Source organism: Lissotriton helveticus, chromosome 6 (assembly GCF_964261635.1).
Source record: "Lissotriton helveticus chromosome 6, aLisHel1.1, whole genome shotgun sequence".
Lineage (NCBI taxonomy): Eukaryota > Metazoa > Chordata > Amphibia > Caudata > Salamandridae > Lissotriton > Lissotriton helveticus.
Window position 1 is genome coordinate 1,343,758,565 of NC_136067.1, and position 20,051 is coordinate 1,343,778,615.

The 20,051-nt window shown below is 45.0% G+C and overlaps 1 protein-coding gene across 2 annotated transcripts in view; it reads right to left on the bottom strand.

The window, feature by feature from the left end:
- Positions 1 to 20,051, bottom strand: part of TTC13 (tetratricopeptide repeat domain 13) — a 1,212,286-nt gene that overhangs the window by 376,716 nt on the left and 815,519 nt on the right. The gene's annotated exons all lie outside the window — the stretch shown is intronic.

Genomic DNA, 20,051 nt, shown 5'->3' on the forward strand with positions numbered 1-20,051 from the left:
CCTTGATCTGACAACTAGCCATAAAGAAGTCTTGAGAAATTTTAACCTAATACTAGATGCTATAAAAGACTTACTCACCACAAAATCTAAAACAAACCGCCCTACAAAACCAAAGTGGTTTAATCATAACTGCACAGCGGCCCTATCAAAGTTGAAATCCGCACTCAAAAACAACCCACGTGATGCGGCTCAGATCCAGTTGCTCAGGCGACAATATACAGGGGAAAGAAAGCTGAGAACTGCCCAACTAAAGCAAAAGCTATGGGATGATCTCCACCATGGTGCAGTCTCACAAAACAGCGAGCTTTTCTGGCGTACGGTCAGAACCCCATATCTCACAGAAAGAGATACCCCAAAAATAGAAGTCGCTATCGACGAAAATACTTGGGTTTCGCACTTTGAGGAAATTTTCAAGAATACCCTCCCAACAGAATCCCCCCTTCCCAAGGTAAACTACCCTATTCTGGTCCCTTTTGATATTTCAGACCTTGTAGACGCCCTACAGAGTAGCAAAACAGGCAAGGCACCAGGACCCGACGGGGTCCCAGTGGACCTTTTTAAAAGTAACCAAGACCTCTGGGCCCCCATCCTAACCAGAGTATGTACAGCAGCAGCAAGCGAGGGAATCCTAACATCTTGGACAAAATCAATAATGGTTCCCATTTTTAAAAAGGGAGACCGACAAGATGTAAAATGCTACCGGCCCATATCACTGCTGGATTCGCTCGGGAAAGTAGTGGGGAGAGTGATTTTAGAGCGCCTCCAGCAGTGGACTGAGGACCGGGGCATAATTTTGGATATCCAATTTGGATTCCGAGAAGGATTTGGTACCCTAGAGCAGGTCCTCAATCTTACTCTAATAATGGGGAAATACACACAGGCCATTCCCACTAAGATATATATGGCCTTTGTTGACCTCTCCGCAGCTTTCGACTGCGTGTCGCACAGAAAGCTGTGGAGGGTCTTAGCTCAATTGGGAATAGATCCTCCCCTTTTAGATTTTCTCAAAGAGCTCTACACTGGGGCCACAGCCAGAGTACGCTTTGGCGTCAATGGTGAGCTGACGTCTCCGTTTAGCGTAGGGCGTGGGGTCAGGCAGGGATGCGTCCTGGCCCCCTTCCTCTTCTCACTCTACACCAATGGTTTGGAGGGGGAGATGTTGGGGGGGGCCCAGGACCTCCCACGCATAAACCGTCGCCTGATCCCAGCCCTGCTCTACGCGGATGACGCCGTCATTTTAGCACGAACACCCAAAGAGCTCCAAAAAGCAGTGAACAGATACACGTCCTTCATGGGCAACTTAGATTTAAGGGTGAACGTAAAAAAAACGTTCGTAATGACAGTTGGCAGACACCGAAAAAGAACCTATCCTATAGTCCTTAATAATCAAAAGCTCGAATCTACCCCACATTATCCCTACTTGGGGGTTATGATAGATGACCAACTCTCTTGGAAGCAAGCAGTGAGCACTAGGGCACTTTTATTTAGGAGATCAATTGCAGCACTAATAACTTTTTCCCAGAAATTAGGCAAGAGACCGCCAATAGAGCTCCTTAAGATTTATAACGCCAAATGCCAGGCAATAGCTACATATGGTGCAGGAGTCTGGGGGTATACAGACGTCAGCCCTATTCAAAGGGTGGAAAACACCTTTTTAAGATTCTTACTAGCTACCCCCAAAGGCACCTCAATCTACACAATGCACCTAGAACTAGCCATACCCTACTTAGAGGATTTAATTAAAATTGAACCTCTGATGTTGTGGCGCCGCATTTGGAAATCAAACAAAAACGCTCTGACTCAAGCCATTATCACAGATGCAATGAATATGGACAACTCTGCAAAAATAAAGTGGCTCCTATATGTCAGGAACTTTTTTACTGATTTAGGCTTCGAGAACTACTATTCAGACCCGACAACTATAACGGTCATTCCAAAAAAAGATCTTAAACGCCGAGCTTTAAGTCATTTGGAATCGTTAAGGCTCGCCTCCAACTCCACAAAAACGGCAGTGATTCATTCAAACATGATACAAATAGCCTTTGTCATTCACCCGTACTTAGAACTCCAAATATCAACTTACGAGAGAATGCTTATTACAAGATTCAGGCTAAATATTTTCTTTAGAATGGTCACCTTTCCCTCACAAAATTGTTGGGAAGCTACACTCCCGCCGTGTCCCTGTGACGGTACATCAATGCAGTCGAATCTGCACGTGATCCTACTTTGTAAATACCACCAAGCCCATAGAAAGATCTGGCTTTTACCAATATTAAAATCTTGGGGACTGAGACAGTGCAGACCCGCTCTTCTAAGACTGCAAATGTTGGAAACACCGAATGTCTGTTACTTTATTAGTAGTTTCTTAAAGTGTATTATGAAACATAGAAAGAATCTCTAACAATCCTGTCAGTTTGAGCATAAGCGGTACTTTGCACTTTTCTTGACTAATTTTTCTCTTTTTAATTGTGAAATGAATTTTATCAGAAACATATGTAACATGTTTACTTTTACTGTGTTTTGATATTTTGTGTACTTTTATGGTTTTTCCACTGTGAATAAGCCGAATAAAGATTTATATATATATACTATGGGGTGGGGATTTTATTTGGAGACTTTGTACACTATCACAGGCATCTGCTTGTACCCACCAGGAAATCTTCATGAGGGCCAAAGTCACTTTGAACATTCCCACTGTGGAAATGCTTTTAATTCCATTTTATCAAAATGTTCTCTTTTTTCCCACTATTGATTTGACCCTGGGGCAGGGCAGAATGAGATTATTGCCCTTTCTGATTATTACAAACCCAAGTCCGTAAATTTTGTAATTTTAAAAGTCCCCTTTAGCGACCATTTTCCACTAGAAATCAAATTTGAAACACAAAACAAGAATTTGCCTTCAGCGTAGCACCACCTGTAACCCACAAAAAAATAAGGGTCTCTTGTGCAAATGGGCTTCGATAAACCCTGAGGTGGTAAGGGAAAAACTTGTGGAAAAAAATAGGTCACAAATTCTGACCTGCCTTGAAGATGAAGTAAATCCAAAGACTATGCTAGCAGCGTTCACAGATATTTTCCTGACCCTGAATAAAATGTAACCGTAGACCGTCTGCCCGCAATCTGTTGAAGTGGGTCAATAATGATTGTTCAAAGAGTCAGAAAAAGCTTGTTGAAGCACTTAAACAGAAACCCAGAGATCTTGCTCCCAGTAAAAAAAAGCTTAGAAATCCATAAGGAGTGTGATAGGAAGGAGGCATGGGAGAGGCTACACGAAGCGAGCACTACAAAAAATAGCAGTCTTTTCTGGAAGACCATCAACGCCCCATTCTTTCAAGAGAACCACAATAATACTACTGACACCACCATTCCTTCAAACAAGTGGGTTGATCATTTCCAGGAAATTTACAACAATGGGGGGGTGACCATCTGACACTGTAGACTGTGGTCTTCACATAAAAGAGGCTATGAGAAAACTAGACCCACCGACAATTAAGAAAGTCACAAAGGCCCTAGATTTAACAAAGTAAAATAAGGCGGCTGGTCCAGACGGTATACCGGCAGACTTTTTCCTGGCTAAACCTGCCCTTTGGCTCCCAATTTTAACTAACATTCTATGCTGTGTCACAGTTACGGGCCCCCTCCTCGTGGTCATCAGCAATAATTATTCCCATTTTTAAAAAGGGAGATAGGTCGTCCCCCAAATACTACCACCCAATTTCACTAATTGACACAACATGCAAGCTGATGGGCAAGGTTTTACTCGACCGTCTTGAAAGTTGGATAGCAGAAAAGGGGAAATTAATGGATATTCAATGGGGTTTTAGAAGGGGCATAGGCACAGTGGAACAATGCCTTAACCTTCATTTGGTGATTGGCAAGTACACCATGGCAAAAAACACCAACCTTTTTCTGGGATTCATGGACTTGACATCGGCCTTCGATTGTGTCTTCAGAAGTAAATTATGGCAAAAGATGCTAGGAATGGGGATAGATGCCCCCTTGGTCTATTTTCTAGCACAAATGCATCACGATGTTACGGGCAGAGTTAGACACGGAATGATGGAAAACTCTCAGCCCCGACAGGGGTGCGTGCAAGCCCCCTTTCTGTTTTGTACATATATAAACGATTTGGTGAGTTCTCTGAATGAGGGGGCGATTGATGTACCATGAGTGCAGGGGAAAGATCTCCCTGCACTACTCTATGCAGATGACTGTGTATTGATCTCACCAACAGGTGTGGCTCTGCAGACTCTTTTAATCAGATTCGATGATTTTATGAGGGGGTTGGGTTTGCAGACCAACACCGCTAAGCCACAGGTCATGGTGGTGGGAAGAGCCAAATGCAAAAAGAGACCCTGTTTTATTAAAAATGAAAAATTAGCTCAGGTGTAAACCTTCTGCTGCTATTTAGGCAATCCATTTGATCAAAAAGATTCTTGGACCCACCTCATAGATGTCAAGAAGAGGAGTTTCGATAGAACGCTTAAGGCCCTATTTAGGTTCCCCAGGAAACTTGGTGGAAGACCAACTGAGTCCCTCATTAACATCTATAATGCCCGATGCTCTGCTGTGATTCTCTATGGTGCTAGGGCGTGGGGTTTCTGCAATTCGTCCATCCTACAAAGAACTGAAAATGTATTCCTCTGAAGATTACTGGCAGCCCCCCCAGCTTGCCTTCTATTATGTGTTTTCGGGAATTAGGGCTAACCCCCCTGGTGGATCGCATAGAAAGCACTCCCATCATGTTATGGCGCTCAATCTGGCTTAATAAAGAACCGTCCCTTAACCGGGAGATAATTCAGGATTCCTTAAACTGCGAACATTCTTATAAAATACCATGGCTGAGCTATGTAAAGACCCAGCTGACCCGAATGGGGAGGCAGGATTTCACCAAAATCCCCAGCTTATTATCTCTGTTAAAAAAAAACAACTAAAACGAGATTTCCTTAATATCTTAAGAGATCATAGAGATCACAAGGAGCACAGTAAAAAGCAGGTTGCTGAGTATTTACCCCTGATTACGACCAAAGAAATTGAGCCATATCTTTTTGTATCCTTTTAATCATTCTACCATTCTAAAAAATGTAACATCCCAAGATTTAGGTTTGGCTCTGCTCACTTACTGGTCTCGTATCCGAGCCAAAGTTGTCATGAGGCCCTTCTGGATCCTTGTCCCTGTGATTGCAAAACAAGCCAGAACCTGTTGCATTTTATCTTTTTCTGCGAGTTATATATTAAACCACGCAGGGAATATATCCTACCACTTTTGAGGTACCTGAATTCAAAAAATGTAGGCCAGCGTTGTTTTATCTCAGACTACTCCAATCAGAATACATTTGTTAAATGCTATATAGATTTATCTCTGCTGCTATTCGCTTAAGGAGGTTAGTTGGAAAATAAGATTTCACTGTATATGTTATTGATGGACTAATATCAGGCCAGTCTCCACCCATTGCTTGAATTTTAAAATTTTCTTGAAAGCCACAGAAAACGAGAAAATACATTTTTATCGATTGGAAATCAAAGCTTCAGTGGCAAGCTACCATGTACTTTAACTTTTTAATGTTTGAAACTGGTATTTTTAATGTAACACTTTATGCACTTTATCTAATGTTTATATGCTCTAGTTTGCACATTGCTGTTCGGTCAAGAAAGTCTGCACTGAATAATGGCACTATGCACTTTTGAAAAACGACGATTATTGTTTGTTACTGATAAGGTCCGGTGCTTCTGAAAATTGAGAATCGAAAATGTTCTATATATGTATTTTACCTGGATCAATTGTTTGTGGTTGGTCTTATGTTCTTTTTTCTTTTAACCTGTCTTTTAAATATTCTGTATTTATGTGTGTAAATGTGACTTTTATGGTTTATCAAAAACACGACTAAAGTTTATAATTGAAATTAAATTGAAAAGAATAGAACTGAGGTAGAAAACTAGCTTTAGGAAGAGGCCTGAAAGAACAGACGCACATAGGGCCAAAAAATAATAAACGTTCCGGATGACGGGAACCATAATGTGTCTTTGACAGTATAAGAAGAATAAACGTACCTGCAGAAGGCAGGAACACCTCACTGGGTGTCACCCTACACAGAAAGGGTGGGGGGGAATTGAAAAGAAAAGTCAATGGACTCCACCCAGGAATGGCTCAACTCATATCTGACAAACCTGAAGTACTGATTTTTGGAAAGAATACCTCCGCATGGGACCACAGCTGGTGGATGGCAGAACTCAGACCCACACTCACACTGATCAACCATGCTTGCAACCTCAGCATCATTCTCAACAGCCAACTGACTATGAAGCGACAAGTCAACACTGTCGCCCCCTCCTGCTTCCACACATTTCGCATGCGCCGCAGAATATTCAGATAGATCCCACCCAACACCAAAAAGACCATCACACAGGCCTTAGTCACCAGCCGCCTCAACTATGGCAACACCTTCTATGCCGGCATCTCCACCCTGCTCCTCAAAAGACTCCAGATCATACAGAACGTAGCAGTCAGACTCATCCTGGACCTCCGAAACGAAGCCACATCGCGCCTCCACGAGAGACCTCCACTGGCTCCCCATCCAGAAGAAATGCCAGCTCAAGATCCTCACGCACGTCTACAGAGCCCTCCATGACCTAGGACCTACCTACCTCAACCATAGACTGAACTTCCATCAACCCACTCGACCTCACGCGTGCCCTCCCGCATCTGTCGCAGCAGCAGCGGTGGCCGCTCCTTCTACCACATCGCTGCCATGAACTTGAACGACCTTCCCCACCAGCTTCGCACAGCTCCCTCGCTAGATGACTTCAGAAAGAGACTCAAGACCTAGCTCTGGAGATACAGCACCCAGATAGCCCTCGAGGTGAACGTTGCATTTTACAACTGCTGTTTGATTGATATGTGAATTGAAAAGGGGCTTCTCCCATACCTAGTACGAGAGAACTAGGGAAGCAGACAATAGAGTTAAAAGTCTGCTGAACGTTGTCAGTCTGCTGCACCCCGTCTATCTCGGAATCGTCGTAAAGCAGAGTCGGCATGTGCGAACAGATGGGTGCCATCAAAAGGCATTTCAATTAAGGTGGCTTGAACAGCATCCAAAAAAACAGATGTGCGTAGTCAGCCACGACAATGTAACGCTACAGAAGAAGCCGTGGCCTGACCCATTGAATCAGTGGTATCCATATCACAACAAATTATCAATTTAGCTGCTTGTTGCCCATCTCGGAGTAACTGGGCAAGTTTGTCCCAGGTCATCCAGAACCGAAGGCAGCAGGCGGAACAATGACTCCTACGATCATGGGAAAAGCGTCTGAGAACGCAAGACGTGTTGATGGATCGTAATGCAACTGTTGGAGGAGAAAACATGCCTCCCACAAGTGTCTAGTCTCCTGGAATCTCTGTCATGAGGCATGTTTGGAAGAGAGTTGGAATTGTGGGAGACCTAAGCGGCCTGTACCACAAAACTGTGGGGAGTGGGGTGCTGGAGGAGACAGACCGGATCAGCAGAGGCAGGATGGTGTCTGTGCGAAATAGACCGATCCACAGGTGGTCCTGTATTATAAGCCCATAACAAAATGCAAATTAGAGCATCACTATAAGAGAGCACCTGCTCCATGCCTGATTGGTCCTGATATAGGACACCCATTAGGGGGATAAGTAGTCGTTTCCACAGAAGGACGTGTCAAATCCAAAATGACAGAAACACGCCGCAGCATATCAGCCAAGGCTCTTCGACAGAGACACAGCGCCCAGAAACCCCTAGGGGTGACAGTGTTGCACTTTACAAATATTGTTTGATGGCTTCATATGCGAGTCAAAAAGGGACTTCCTGTATACATACCTACTACGAGTGAACTATGGAAACAGACAGTAGAGTTAATAGTCTGCTGCATCCAGACTATCTCGGAATCGCCGTAAAGCAGAGTCGTCATATGCGCCAAACAGATGGGTGGCATCAAAAGGCATATCAATTAAGGTGGCTTGAACAGCCTCTGGAAAAAACAGAGGTGCGTAGCCAGGTGCGACAATGTAACGCCACAGCAGAGGCCATGGCCCACTCACTGACTCACTAGTATCCATATCACAACTAATTATCATTTTAGCTGCTTGTTGCCCATCTCAGAGTGATTGGGCAAGTTTGTCCTGGATCATCGGGAACCGAAGGCAGCAGGCGAGGCAATGACTCCCACAATGCATGGGAAAAGCGTCAGAGAAAGTAAGACGAGCTACTGGATTGTAGTGCAGAACTGGTGGAGGAAATAAATATGCTTGCCGCAAGTGTCTAGTCTCCTGGAATCTCTGACATGAGACACGTTTGGAAGAGAGCTTGATTTGTGGGAAGCCGAAGTGGCCTGTACCACTAAACTGTGATGAGTATTTTGCAGGAGAAGACAGGCCGGATCATTGGAGTCTGAACGGTCTCTGCGCGAAATAGACCGATCCACAGGGGTTCCTGTATCAGGTTTAGCCCAAGCACCTAACAAAATGTCAAAAAAGCACCACTATAAGGGCGCGCCCATTCTACCCCTGATTGGCCCTGATGGAGGACGCCTATCAGGGGATCAGTAGTCATTTCCACAGACAGAATTGTCAAATCCAAAACCACAGAAACATGCCACAGCGTATCAGCCAAGGCGGAGCTTGCCTCAGAGGCGAGGCTTCCCAGAGCCGGGGAAGACTAAGCCACTAGCTTCTCCCAGCTCAGTCTGCCAACTATCCAGCATGGGAGACTGGACAGTGCAGACACAACTCCAACTCTTCCCAATCGCCTTCAAAACGGTGTTCCTCAGAAGGAAAAACAGGAGGGGGCTCCACAGAGAGTGAAAGCAGGATGTCGGAACCATGTGGCACCACCCGCATTGCGGCCGACACCAAGCAGCGGCATAAGTAGAGGAAAGGGGTCTGGCGTTTATCGGCGCTGCCGGCGTCGTCGTCAGTGTCAACCAACCGGTTACTGGTGCCGAAGTTCGGAACCTCAAAGGGCTGTTCACCGGCGCCGAAGCAGTTTCGACAAGGGAATCAGAAGACCTAATTGAAGCCAAGGGCAAACCCGCACACAGTTAAGTCACTGGGTACCATCTTGGAGCCCAAACGCGCTCCAGAGGAAGAAAAAGGTAGCATGAAGAGATTAGTAATATTCTTGCATATGTGTCAGAGTCGCCCCGGCTCCAGTGGAGGTAGGGAGAAATGGGGTGAACTCAGTGGCCTAACAAGTCCCCGCAGTGCAGGGGGCCCCAAGCTCTAAGGAGCCTCAGCACAGTTCTCTGGCTGGACAGCCCCTGATGGAGTCCAGAGGGGGCTCCTCCAAATACCTGCCAGGGGGGCCCCCTCAAGTTTCATTATGCCAGTGGGTGAACTCGCTTATCGGCTCCTCAACCAGAGAATGAGCGGAACTTGGAGAAGAGGCTTTACTCAGTGAAGTCAGGAGATGTTGCAGCTTCGACCTCCTGCGCCTAGACTTACCTCAGGACGCCGAGGGAGAGTGAAGTCCACAGGAACGGATCCTAGAATAGACCCGCAACTAGACCGTGAAGCAAGGAGGAGACCGAGGTTGATGGGAAGTCCTGGAGCATTACCACAGCCATGCCGCTAGGCGCTTCATACGACGTTCCTGCTGCGCCATCGGTCAAAGTGGACGACAGGAGTCGCACTGCTTGGAATCATGAGGTTCCCCAGGCACCAAATACAAAAAGAGCATAAAGGTAGAAGGCATACTGTTCCGTCGACGAAGACAGCGAAGGAGGCCGTCAAATAGACTGAGTGACTACTATGGGATCCTCTTGGGCGCACAGAAAAGAAGAAACTGACCTCAGTACGTCAGGGGAGGGCTTATATGGACTCTGTTGTTGTCACATCTGGTAGACAATGTTGCTAAAGAGTCGCTCGATGCCCTCTACCGACGTACAGAGGTATTGGTGTGAAATATTTCCGGATCCAGTCTAGCACCTAGGGAGAAATCTAAGGTAAGGAATCTGCTGCTAGATGTCTCTATCAGATAAGCCAAAACAAATTAGTCTGTTATGTTCTTTCGGCTATATACGTAACAATGGCACACATTTGACATTCACACCCCAACCCTTAAAAGGCATATGGTTGCAGAGTGTAACATACCACTTATAACCTACAACGAGATAAGATGTCATTACGTAGGCCATGGGAGTTGAGGCTCAGCTGCTTTCTTCTGTGAAGGGGCTGTAACAGGTTATCAGTCAGGCATTTAGCATTGATTTCCAATGCCAGTTAGTATGCATTGCAACAATATCATGAAATTTGAATTGTGCTTGCTGGTTATCACTGTGCAAATGTTTCTTGATAAGTGAATGTTGTTACAAATGAAATAGTTTATAGCACCACTTCAGCTTTTACTGGCATCGGATCTTTATAAACATATTTTCCCTGAAAAACAAACATCAAGCGATGTTTTCGTTGTGATCAACTTAAACTCATATTAAGACATTGAAACGTTGCCTGCTCTAATACAGACAATGGATTGACCAAGGGCTAACAATGGCTCCTATCTTCACCTATCCCAACATGCCAATGTTAGTCTTTCTCTTTATTATATTCAGTTTAGGGCATTTTACCGTATGTTGCTGGCATGATCTCATAACATTATCATCCGTCTGCCTAGGTTTTTCTTCGTTGAAGGTCTCCTCCCTCATTGTAGGCCTCCACCTGCAGCTCTGGTCTAAACCTCAGGTGAAGGGCCTTCAATAGTAGGTGCAGCCCTCAAGCAGTGGGCAACAACGCTATATTAAAACACTGAAAATAGGTACTTTTGGATACCAACAACACTTCCACCCTAAAGCAATCCAAATATTAAGTCTTTCCATTAAAACAGGACCATGGGTGTGTTAGGGACCCAGTTCTTCCAATAGCAAAAAGGACAACTTCAGTGTTTGTGAGTTTATGTTGATACCAACCATAACAGCAGTTTTAGGAGAGCTTTTCTGGTGTCTGATACTCATTTTTAACTTCTCATTTCACTGTACCGGTGAAAGCAAGCTGCAGATAACAGGTGAAGTCCGCTGTAAGCATTTGCAGTCTACATATGAACTCTATGTGCTTCATATGATCACAGCCTGCACGTGGCCACTGTTAATCAACAGACAATTAAAATATGAACAGCAAACAAATGGGAGTCAAAATGGCTCATTTTAAAAGAAAAGGACACATCATTTCAAAGACTGACCTCTTTCACCGAGGGCTCATGTGTGCCTACGACTGCTGAACCAGCAAACTCTTTTCTTAGCAGTAATGCCAGACCTTTCTGTGAACTTTGAGTTCACAGATCCAATATATCCAGCAAGAGAAACCTCAAATGATGCAGAGCAGTAAGAACCAGTAGGAAGACTGGTGGAGGTCTAAGGATCATAAACCAACCAGGCTTGCTGAAAATGTGATTTCCCGTCCAAGAAATGATTCTACTGACAGAGACGTGCATAATCGTAAGCCCCTGCAAACACAACGTATTCATTCTAGGAAATTACCCAACACTTGATCTTTACTATATTATATCAATGGGACCCTTCAATTGTGTGGCTGGCAGGATGAGGTAAAGACATGCCTTTGAAAGTGGATTCTATCATGACAGACAAGTACACCCATTTACTGATTCACCTGCCCCAACATGCTCATGCTGTACAAGTTCAAACATCACAGTTGGTCTACGGTAAAGCCACAGCTTCAAATGTAAACAACTGGACCGGAGAGGCAGCCCTGGGGTGCTTCTGTATAGTGAAAATCCCTAACCATGTTGGAGGTTAAAGGTTCCCAGATATAGGGCTAAGGCTGAGGCTTGGATTCAGTCGCCAGTGCACCATGCTAAATCAGGCTGAGGATCAGAGTCCTGTGCGCAGGACATCTCAAACTTCAGCCCACCATGCTGGAGACTGCATTTCCGGGAAGAGAGGAGAAGAAAGGTATCCAAGAAACTGCATTAAGTGCTCATGCTCCCTAGTGCTTGTCACTGATTTGGCACTTACCTGAAGCAGGTTTGCCTTCTCATCAGACTTGCACAACTGACAAACCATGGCCGTTAGTGGCCTCTACCAAAACTCCTCACTGGAGACCTTCTAAAGGAATACATATGCCTGGGGCAGGAATTGGGTAAGTGAGTTTACACATTGGACTGGGCTGAATAGTTAACAGCAAATTGTCCAGGGTATGACTCGGACTACATATACTCTCCCACATGGGCAAAGTACAAGCCGCTCTTTACCGGTTCACTTGCTAATCACACAAGTGTAGTGCTAACTGAAAGTGGACCAAATTAAAAAGAAGCAGAAGACGTGGCGATTCCTGAGCTGGTGATCCCATACTGCTTTATAACTATGTGCGGTTCAATGGCTGGCCTACTGCAATACGCCGCTCAGTGGAGCATGGGGGAACGTACAGTTGAGACAGACTTACTGAGAAGTTGGAATGAGGGGATACAATTGCAGCAGCTCTTAATGATGGGCTCTAGAGTCCCTAAAGCGTGGCCACATCTAATCCGTAGGGTTACAGAGGTGTGGGAGCAAGTTGTGACTTTGGTTGTTAGAAAGGCCCCGTATGCTAGTGCATTACCCTTGCGCTGGTTAAAGGGCTATCAGAATATCCAGAGTTATGGATCTCTCGAAGTGGTACGAAGGGGGATGGGAGACGGTGGAAGATTTATATATAAATGGTACAATTATGACTTTTCAGGAAGCACAGGACTTGTTCCAGATGTCTCTGGGGCAATTCCTGCAGTACGCCAAAATATCAAATAACCGTGCCTCAGATGTGGACGTTTCCGGATAAACCAGGTGAGTCCAACACGCTGGTTACATTGCTGGACCCGGGTTCTAGTCGGAGGCTCATCTCCCGAATATACACAACACTAAAGGCGGACAGGGGGTCGAACTTAGACAAGATCAGATCGAGGTGGGACGATGATCTGCCAGTCCTGTTGACAAATGGTGAGTGGAGGAGAGCACAGACACGTGGCAGAAGCCACTAGCAACGCACGGTTCAAATTAATTCAGTTCTATTATATACACCGCCTATATCTTACCCCCCAACGGCGAGCACGGTTGACACGGGGGTGGTCTTCCGCATGTCCACAATGTGTCCAGATCCCACCACATTTCTACATATGGTCTGGAATTGTCTGTGTCTGCAGTTGTACTGGTACCGGGTGGCGTTATCTCCTGGCACGGCTACAGCGGTGCGTATTGATACATCTATAAAGCACTGGCATCTGGGAGTGCTTCCAACGCCCAAGAAAAGGACTGGGAAGCGTTAAAAGTTTGCGCTCCTAGGACAAGTGCTAGCGAAACCGAGGATAGCAATCCACTGGATACATTCCGGACCACCTGTGTGGAAGAAATGGAGAGATGACTTGTGGGAGTGGGGGGTAGCTGGGGAATGTTGCCTCAAAGCAGTACGGACAGATGAGAATGCGGAAGGCAATCTCCTTGAATGGGGGCAAATGTTGACTGAAGTGTCCACAACAGAATATGAGGGTGGGACAGAGTACACATAGCTTGCTGAGCACTGGGTCCACTTTAACACCTCCCGACATAACACTGCCACATGCATCCTCTCACACCACAAATCCATGACTCTTGAATAAGTCACGAGTGTCCTGCTAGCTACTTATCTAGGTCGGAGGTATTGTGCCACCTGTCTGCCGCTGCCACAGGGGAGGAGGGAGGGCTGGGGTTAGGGATTGGATTGAAAAATAGAATCTGTATTCCCTGTTGTGATAATTGTTATTATTATATTATTTGGGATGTTGGTTGAACTGTTTGGAGATAAAAAGAAAAAAGAAAAAACAACTGTACTGCTGATACAAGCGAGAGTAACTCGTCCTTACGAGTAATGAGCCTGTATATACTCAAGGGATATTTGTTTAACAATATTGGACATATTGTGACACCTTGTATGTTGTCGCGCTCGTGCTCACTTGTGATCTATACAGGTGTTTATTCTTAAAATGCGGGCAAGGTACTTTCGACCTGAGCGTGACACCTCATGTGGCACGCTCGCTAGAGTGACCGCTGTTGAGACCAATGATAAAGCATACAGTCCCCAGAGGTACTAAACTAAAAATCCACATAAAATACTTCACCGAGTGTGGGTGTTTCCTTGAGTATTGGGCTGAGGATGCAAAAGGAAGAGCACAACAAATGTCCGAAAAGTAAGAAGGACCTTCTATGTAACTACGTACAACCGCTGCCAAGTCCTGGAAGACCTTCCCCTTCAGCTCCGGATCTCACTCTCTCTTTTAGAGTTCAGGAAGGGACTCAAGACCTGGATGTTTAACTGACCCACCCAAAGCAGCAAAGCCCTCAGCACCTGGATACCCTGAAGGGTAATAAACAGTGCTATACAAATCCTGTTGATTTCTATTTCTAACTACAAACTACAGTGATTCCAGGAATCTATCTAAATTTGTTGTTGTGAAAAGAGCACATCGGCCACTGGATCCTCTTCTCCTCTGGGTGTAAGGTCATGTCCCATAAAAGCTAATGTATTAAATAACAGAAACAAAGACAATATATTAAAAGTGGTGAGACGCTTAGATCTAACACCATGCAAGGATATTACACTATATATTGTTCCAGACTACACGATAAAGCAAAAGGAACGTAACTCATACTATGATGTCAAAAGGAAATAACACAACTTGGGTTTTAAATACAAGAATCTCTTTCCTGCAAAACTCAAGGTAATCAGCAATGATAAATCCATATTCTTCAACAAGGTGAAAGAAGTGCTACACTGGATAGAGGGAGGGAGAAGAGACCTTGCAACTGGAATGCCCTCAAACACAGGTAGATTCTGGTTTGAGGAAGAAAGGTACAAAATGACAGCATACAAGCATAACTAGACCAATGAAAGAAAGCATGGAATGGACAAAGCTTTGGTGCTCGGCTGTTTAAGGAATCCAGTGGCCACCAAACAACAGATGAAAAGAGGTGTTTCTAACTCACCAGATGCTAAACTGGAGTCAGGAACTTAAACATCATTGGACCGTATTCCTGATAGCCCACCTGCAACACCAATGACTGCACAGAGCTTATTCTGATAGAAAGGATGCATTATGTCATAGGTAAAGTGGATTTTTATTTTATCAGTGTTGGTATAGGCCTCTTGCACCTTGGAATGACGGCACAGCAGGCTGGGTGAGTTGAATTTTAGCTTAAGTTTCCTCCCTATGACAAGACCGCAGCTATCCCTCGGCCAGAACAAAAGTAACTGACTTCACTGGAACGCTTGCGCGTCATCAGGAACATGGAATGCTGGCTAGTCCGTCACTCCACATTCTTACAGAAGATTCCTACACAGAAACTTCTCAGGTACAACACATCTTCCCCTTTACAATTGACAGCCAAAATACATGCAAATGAATACAGAAGTAATATAAATCACAGACGAGAAAATTATTGAACATAATCCCTGAAATAGGCAAGTGGTCTGCAATTCTTAACATTTCTCAGAGTATAACTCTCATCACTTGCCGCAGGAGTTTCAACCACAGCATCACCTGCATTGAAAAATAGAGCATTGCAAGGTCATACAGAGGATCTGTTCCTATCCCCATCAACCTTTAACATAAAAGCACTTTGTTTTGATCCACATGAGCCCGACTTTGACCACCTCTCTGGTATAAAGCCACCTGTCTATTCCAGCTCTCACCGTTCTCCAAGACAACCTCAAACTGATGAAAATGCCTGACTTCAAATGGGCCTCTAAATTTTATCAACCCTACTCTTTCTGAATACAACGTATTTTCACCCAATCCCCCACCTGAATAAGTGGAGTATGGTAGGCATCCTGACTACACTTTTTCTTTGGTTTGTCAGAAAACATATTGTGTTTCATCCAGCTGTGGAAAAGTAAATTTTGCCATGTTGTATGTGCCTACGTGTTCCCCATGTTATGTTATATGTGCATGATCGATATGCATGTATCCCCTTCTGATCGATTAAAGACGCAATTACAGTTGTGTCCATCTCTAGTATGTCAGTTTCCAGTCCTCGTGAATACAACGAATCTTAGGCCTATGTAAAGCTACGTTGCCACGTTTTACAGTGTGCACGTTAATTCATTGAACTGTCCCCGTTTCTAGGCCTCAAAAAGGGCCCCGACTCAGATTCAGCTCCTGTCTCCTGAACCCTCTCCGAGGAGCGATACAGCCCCCACCTGTATCCCTGACCCTTCACTTACTTTCATGCCTCGCAGTGCCCGGCTCGGCCTGGCTCTGCCTCCCAGTCTGCCAAGAGTATGTTATGATCCTAGTTATCAGTCCAGCCCTCCTTCTCTGCATTCCTAAGCTACTGAATCGCATCAATAGTTTCCGTCATAGTCTAGCCTTTATGTCTCCATGTAAGAGAAATACTGTATTAATATTCATAGAATATTCCCCGCACACGCACTACATATAGAATCATGCATGCACCAGTCTTAATGTCTGTTAGCCTTTACCCTGATAACTTTTGGATTCTATCAGCATGTTCTCTAAACACCAGATACTAGATAGGCTTTAGGTACATGTCGCTCTGACACTCCAGACTTTTAGTCTCCTCTTCTAGCACAGAAGTCATAGCCCCCCAGTTCTCCCTAGTAACACGTCATTGTCAGTTTGCGCGCACCACTAGGTTAGAGGTCCCAGCTGCTCAGGTAGCCCCCTCCATGTTTCCGCCCCTTTTATGACATATTCTGTTACGTTTGCATCACATGTCTATGTATACGCCCTGTACACGCCTTCTTGTTACATCATGTTGCCCTTATCTTTCGCGACTGCTACAAACCCCGCCTACTGCTACGCCTACTGTATTGAATGCAATGTATTTTGTTTAACTATATATACTAATGTTTTGTTATTAAAAGTTATGCGCATCATTCCCAGATCCGGCCCGACAGCTGCCGGGCCCTGCCATCCTATCCCTGTACAGGCTGTCCTGTTCCTGCCCTTTATGCTTATTAAAGCCTGTCAACTTCAGCTACCTCGTATCTTGACTCTTATTTATTGAGCTACCTGTTTATTAATTATAGTCAAAAATAGATCCGGTAATTAATTATTTATTTACCACATAATGGCGCCCGAATAGGGACTTGCCCTTTCCCCACGAGCCGGAGAAGCCACGCAGGCCCCCTGATCCTCTGCAGCCGTGACGGAACTCTACTGCGCACCAGCAGATATTTCTGCTTCAAGTATCCCTCAGGCCCACGGAGGAGACGGAGGTTGCGGTCCAGCATCCAGACGAGGCGGTGGAGGAACGAGGCGAGTCCCGACCAGAGCCCAAGCCGAGAGTCCAAGGTCCGAGGTATCCGGAGGCCCACCTGTAACTGAAGTCCGAAGTTCGTCCGTCCGTCGTCGTAGCAGTCCAGTCCAGTCCGAGGCCTTCCGTTCTTGCTGCCCGGTGAGTACCGTTGCTGGGGTAGTATCTAGACAGGGTCAATTAATTTGTCTCTGGTCCGTGGGTTTGGGTACACAGATCCAACACGAAGTGTTCACCTAGGTGGACGCGGGTCCTGACGTATCTCTTTATGGGACCGGTAAGTTTTCGTACTGTTTTAGCAGTGCATCCAGTCATTCTAGTAAAGTTTCTGTTCTAGTAAGTTCTGTTCTCGAGAAATTCATGTGTTCTGTTTTCAGTATTTAAATGTTATTTCATGTGTTTTCAATGTCGTGGTATGAGTGATTTGTTTTCTTAAGTTATTATTGTGTTTATCGTGTATTGTATTGTGTCTAGATTCCAGTCTAAGTTATGCCTCTGTTCACGAAGTTACGTCAGTTAAAAACCAGAAAAGGTCTGCTCGAGGAAGCAGTTCCTGTCCCGCCTAGGGACAGTCCAGGTCATTTTATGTATCAAAAGCATGGCATAAGTGCCATATTATATCTAGATTTATGGGTGGAATACACCAAAGAATTAGAGGAAAAATATAGATGGCCCGTATCAGGTACGTGGGATGCCGAGTGCATCATGCGAGTAGAAGAAGTATTATGGAAAAAGAAAGCCAGACAGTCCCAGAAAGATGCCATCGAGTTATGGCGCAAAGAATCTCATAAAAGAACCGAAAAAGAAATCAGAAAGTCAGAATTAAGTAGGGAATCCTCAGAAAGAGCCCAAGAAAGGGAATTAATCGAAATAGGTGAACGAGTTAAAGCCGAACAGTCAGACAGACAGAGAAATGCTCTTATTAAGGGTATGTATCCTCTTCTTGCCGAGGGCTTGTCGAAAGCAACCCCGGAAGCACCATGTACTTTTCCGCCGCCATTAGTTCCGATTAAGCTACGTCACAAACCGACCGCAGCTGATATTTTTCTTTCGTCCTACTTGGACGACACAGTCCCAGAATATGCAAATCCTGTTCCGCCAGCTCCTGTAAATAACGTAATTCCTGTTCCTCCAGCCACCGGGGCACCTGTTACAGTACCTGTTACGGTACCCCCGGTCCAGCCCGAAGTACAAGTACCCGCTACGTCAGTCACTCTGCCAGCCCGTACAGTACCCGTTGATGATTCTAGTTTAGGGGCCGCGGGGGGAGATCCTCCTCGTACCCCGCCCCAACACAAACGTGTGACACTACTTGAGTTACATGAACGTGCGTTACAGCGTACGCCCAAACAGCAGTCCGTTGCAGATATCAGACGAGCGCTCACCGAATGCCGTTATGATCCAGTCCCAGGCGATGATAATATGGTTATATATTCATTGCGTATAAGACGGGTGACCGAGTATTTGGACACCCTACCAAATATGAAAGAAGATCTAGACAGAATATATCGTTTCATCCGTACAGGAACAGACCCAGAAAGTATTGGCGAAGCCATGTCTCAAAGGAAAGCCGAGACTCAGCTCATGTTTTTAAAGTTTCTAATTAATTGTTTAATAAGGGAACAAGATTATCCGACTAAAGATCCGACTGAAATGAAAGTCCTGACAAGGTGGAGTGATAATATAGCCGAGGGAAGACACAGGACACTAAGTTGTATAGAGAGTATGTACAAGAAAATTCGTAAGGAAATAATAAGGCTACACGAGAAACGAAAAGCAGCACAAGTAAGCGAGAAAGAAGACGACTCTCCTACCGAAGAGGTAGACGACGAGAATACCGCCAGAATAGCGTATGTAGGTAGAACTAGACTTCCCGACCGACATTCACGTCTAGAACACAAGAAAGTTCTCTCCCTTCCAGCACCAGAACAAGGTTCTCTTGAACAAGTATTTCAAGCTACCGATCACATTCTGAAATCACGAATCGGTTATAGTGAACTTAGTACCATGCATGAACAAGAACTAGCCCGATCAGCAGTTCGATGGGCTACTGATTCTACCACTTTTCCAGATGAAATAGTGGCACAAATGTTTCTGAAACTGCCCCCAGCCGAGCAGCGACTGGAGGGTATGTATATGATCCAGCACCTCATTACACTGTATGAGGGTCAGCATTCTGATCCAGGTCCGTTACACGATGTTCTGAACGAGTTACTCCAGTATAGATGGAGAGGTCTAGGTACCGATTTAATTAGTATCATTCTAGAACAGCGCCACAAATACAGAACGTTTCTGAATCCGCATTTTGTTCACGTCTCACCTCCAGAAAGTAAACCGTTTTACATAGATAGACAGCAACCGTTACGAGAAGTACACCCAGTTAGGACAGAGGGTGGTGAAATGCAACGAGTATTTGTTTACACCCCTATCACAAAGATGGAACTCTTAGAGATGAAGAAATTAATTCCCTGTCACGACAAAGATCCAGCAGGGTTCCATCGAGAATTAAAAGACATGCTCCGTATGGGAGAATATACGTATCCAGATATTATTAAAATGTTAAAGGTCCTGTTGCCCGCAGGGGTATATGAAAAACTCAAGGAAAAAGAATGGGAGGTGGGAGAGAAAAAGATTGATTGGACAGCTCTAGAAGCTGAAGATAAAATACGAGTACCAGGTACCGGTCTTGGGGACAAATGTAAAGAATTGCCCGAGTTATTAATTCAAGTTTTGCCAAGGTTACTAGCCACGAAAAAGGAAGATTGGGATGCAATCTCAGCATGTAAACAGAAACAGGATGA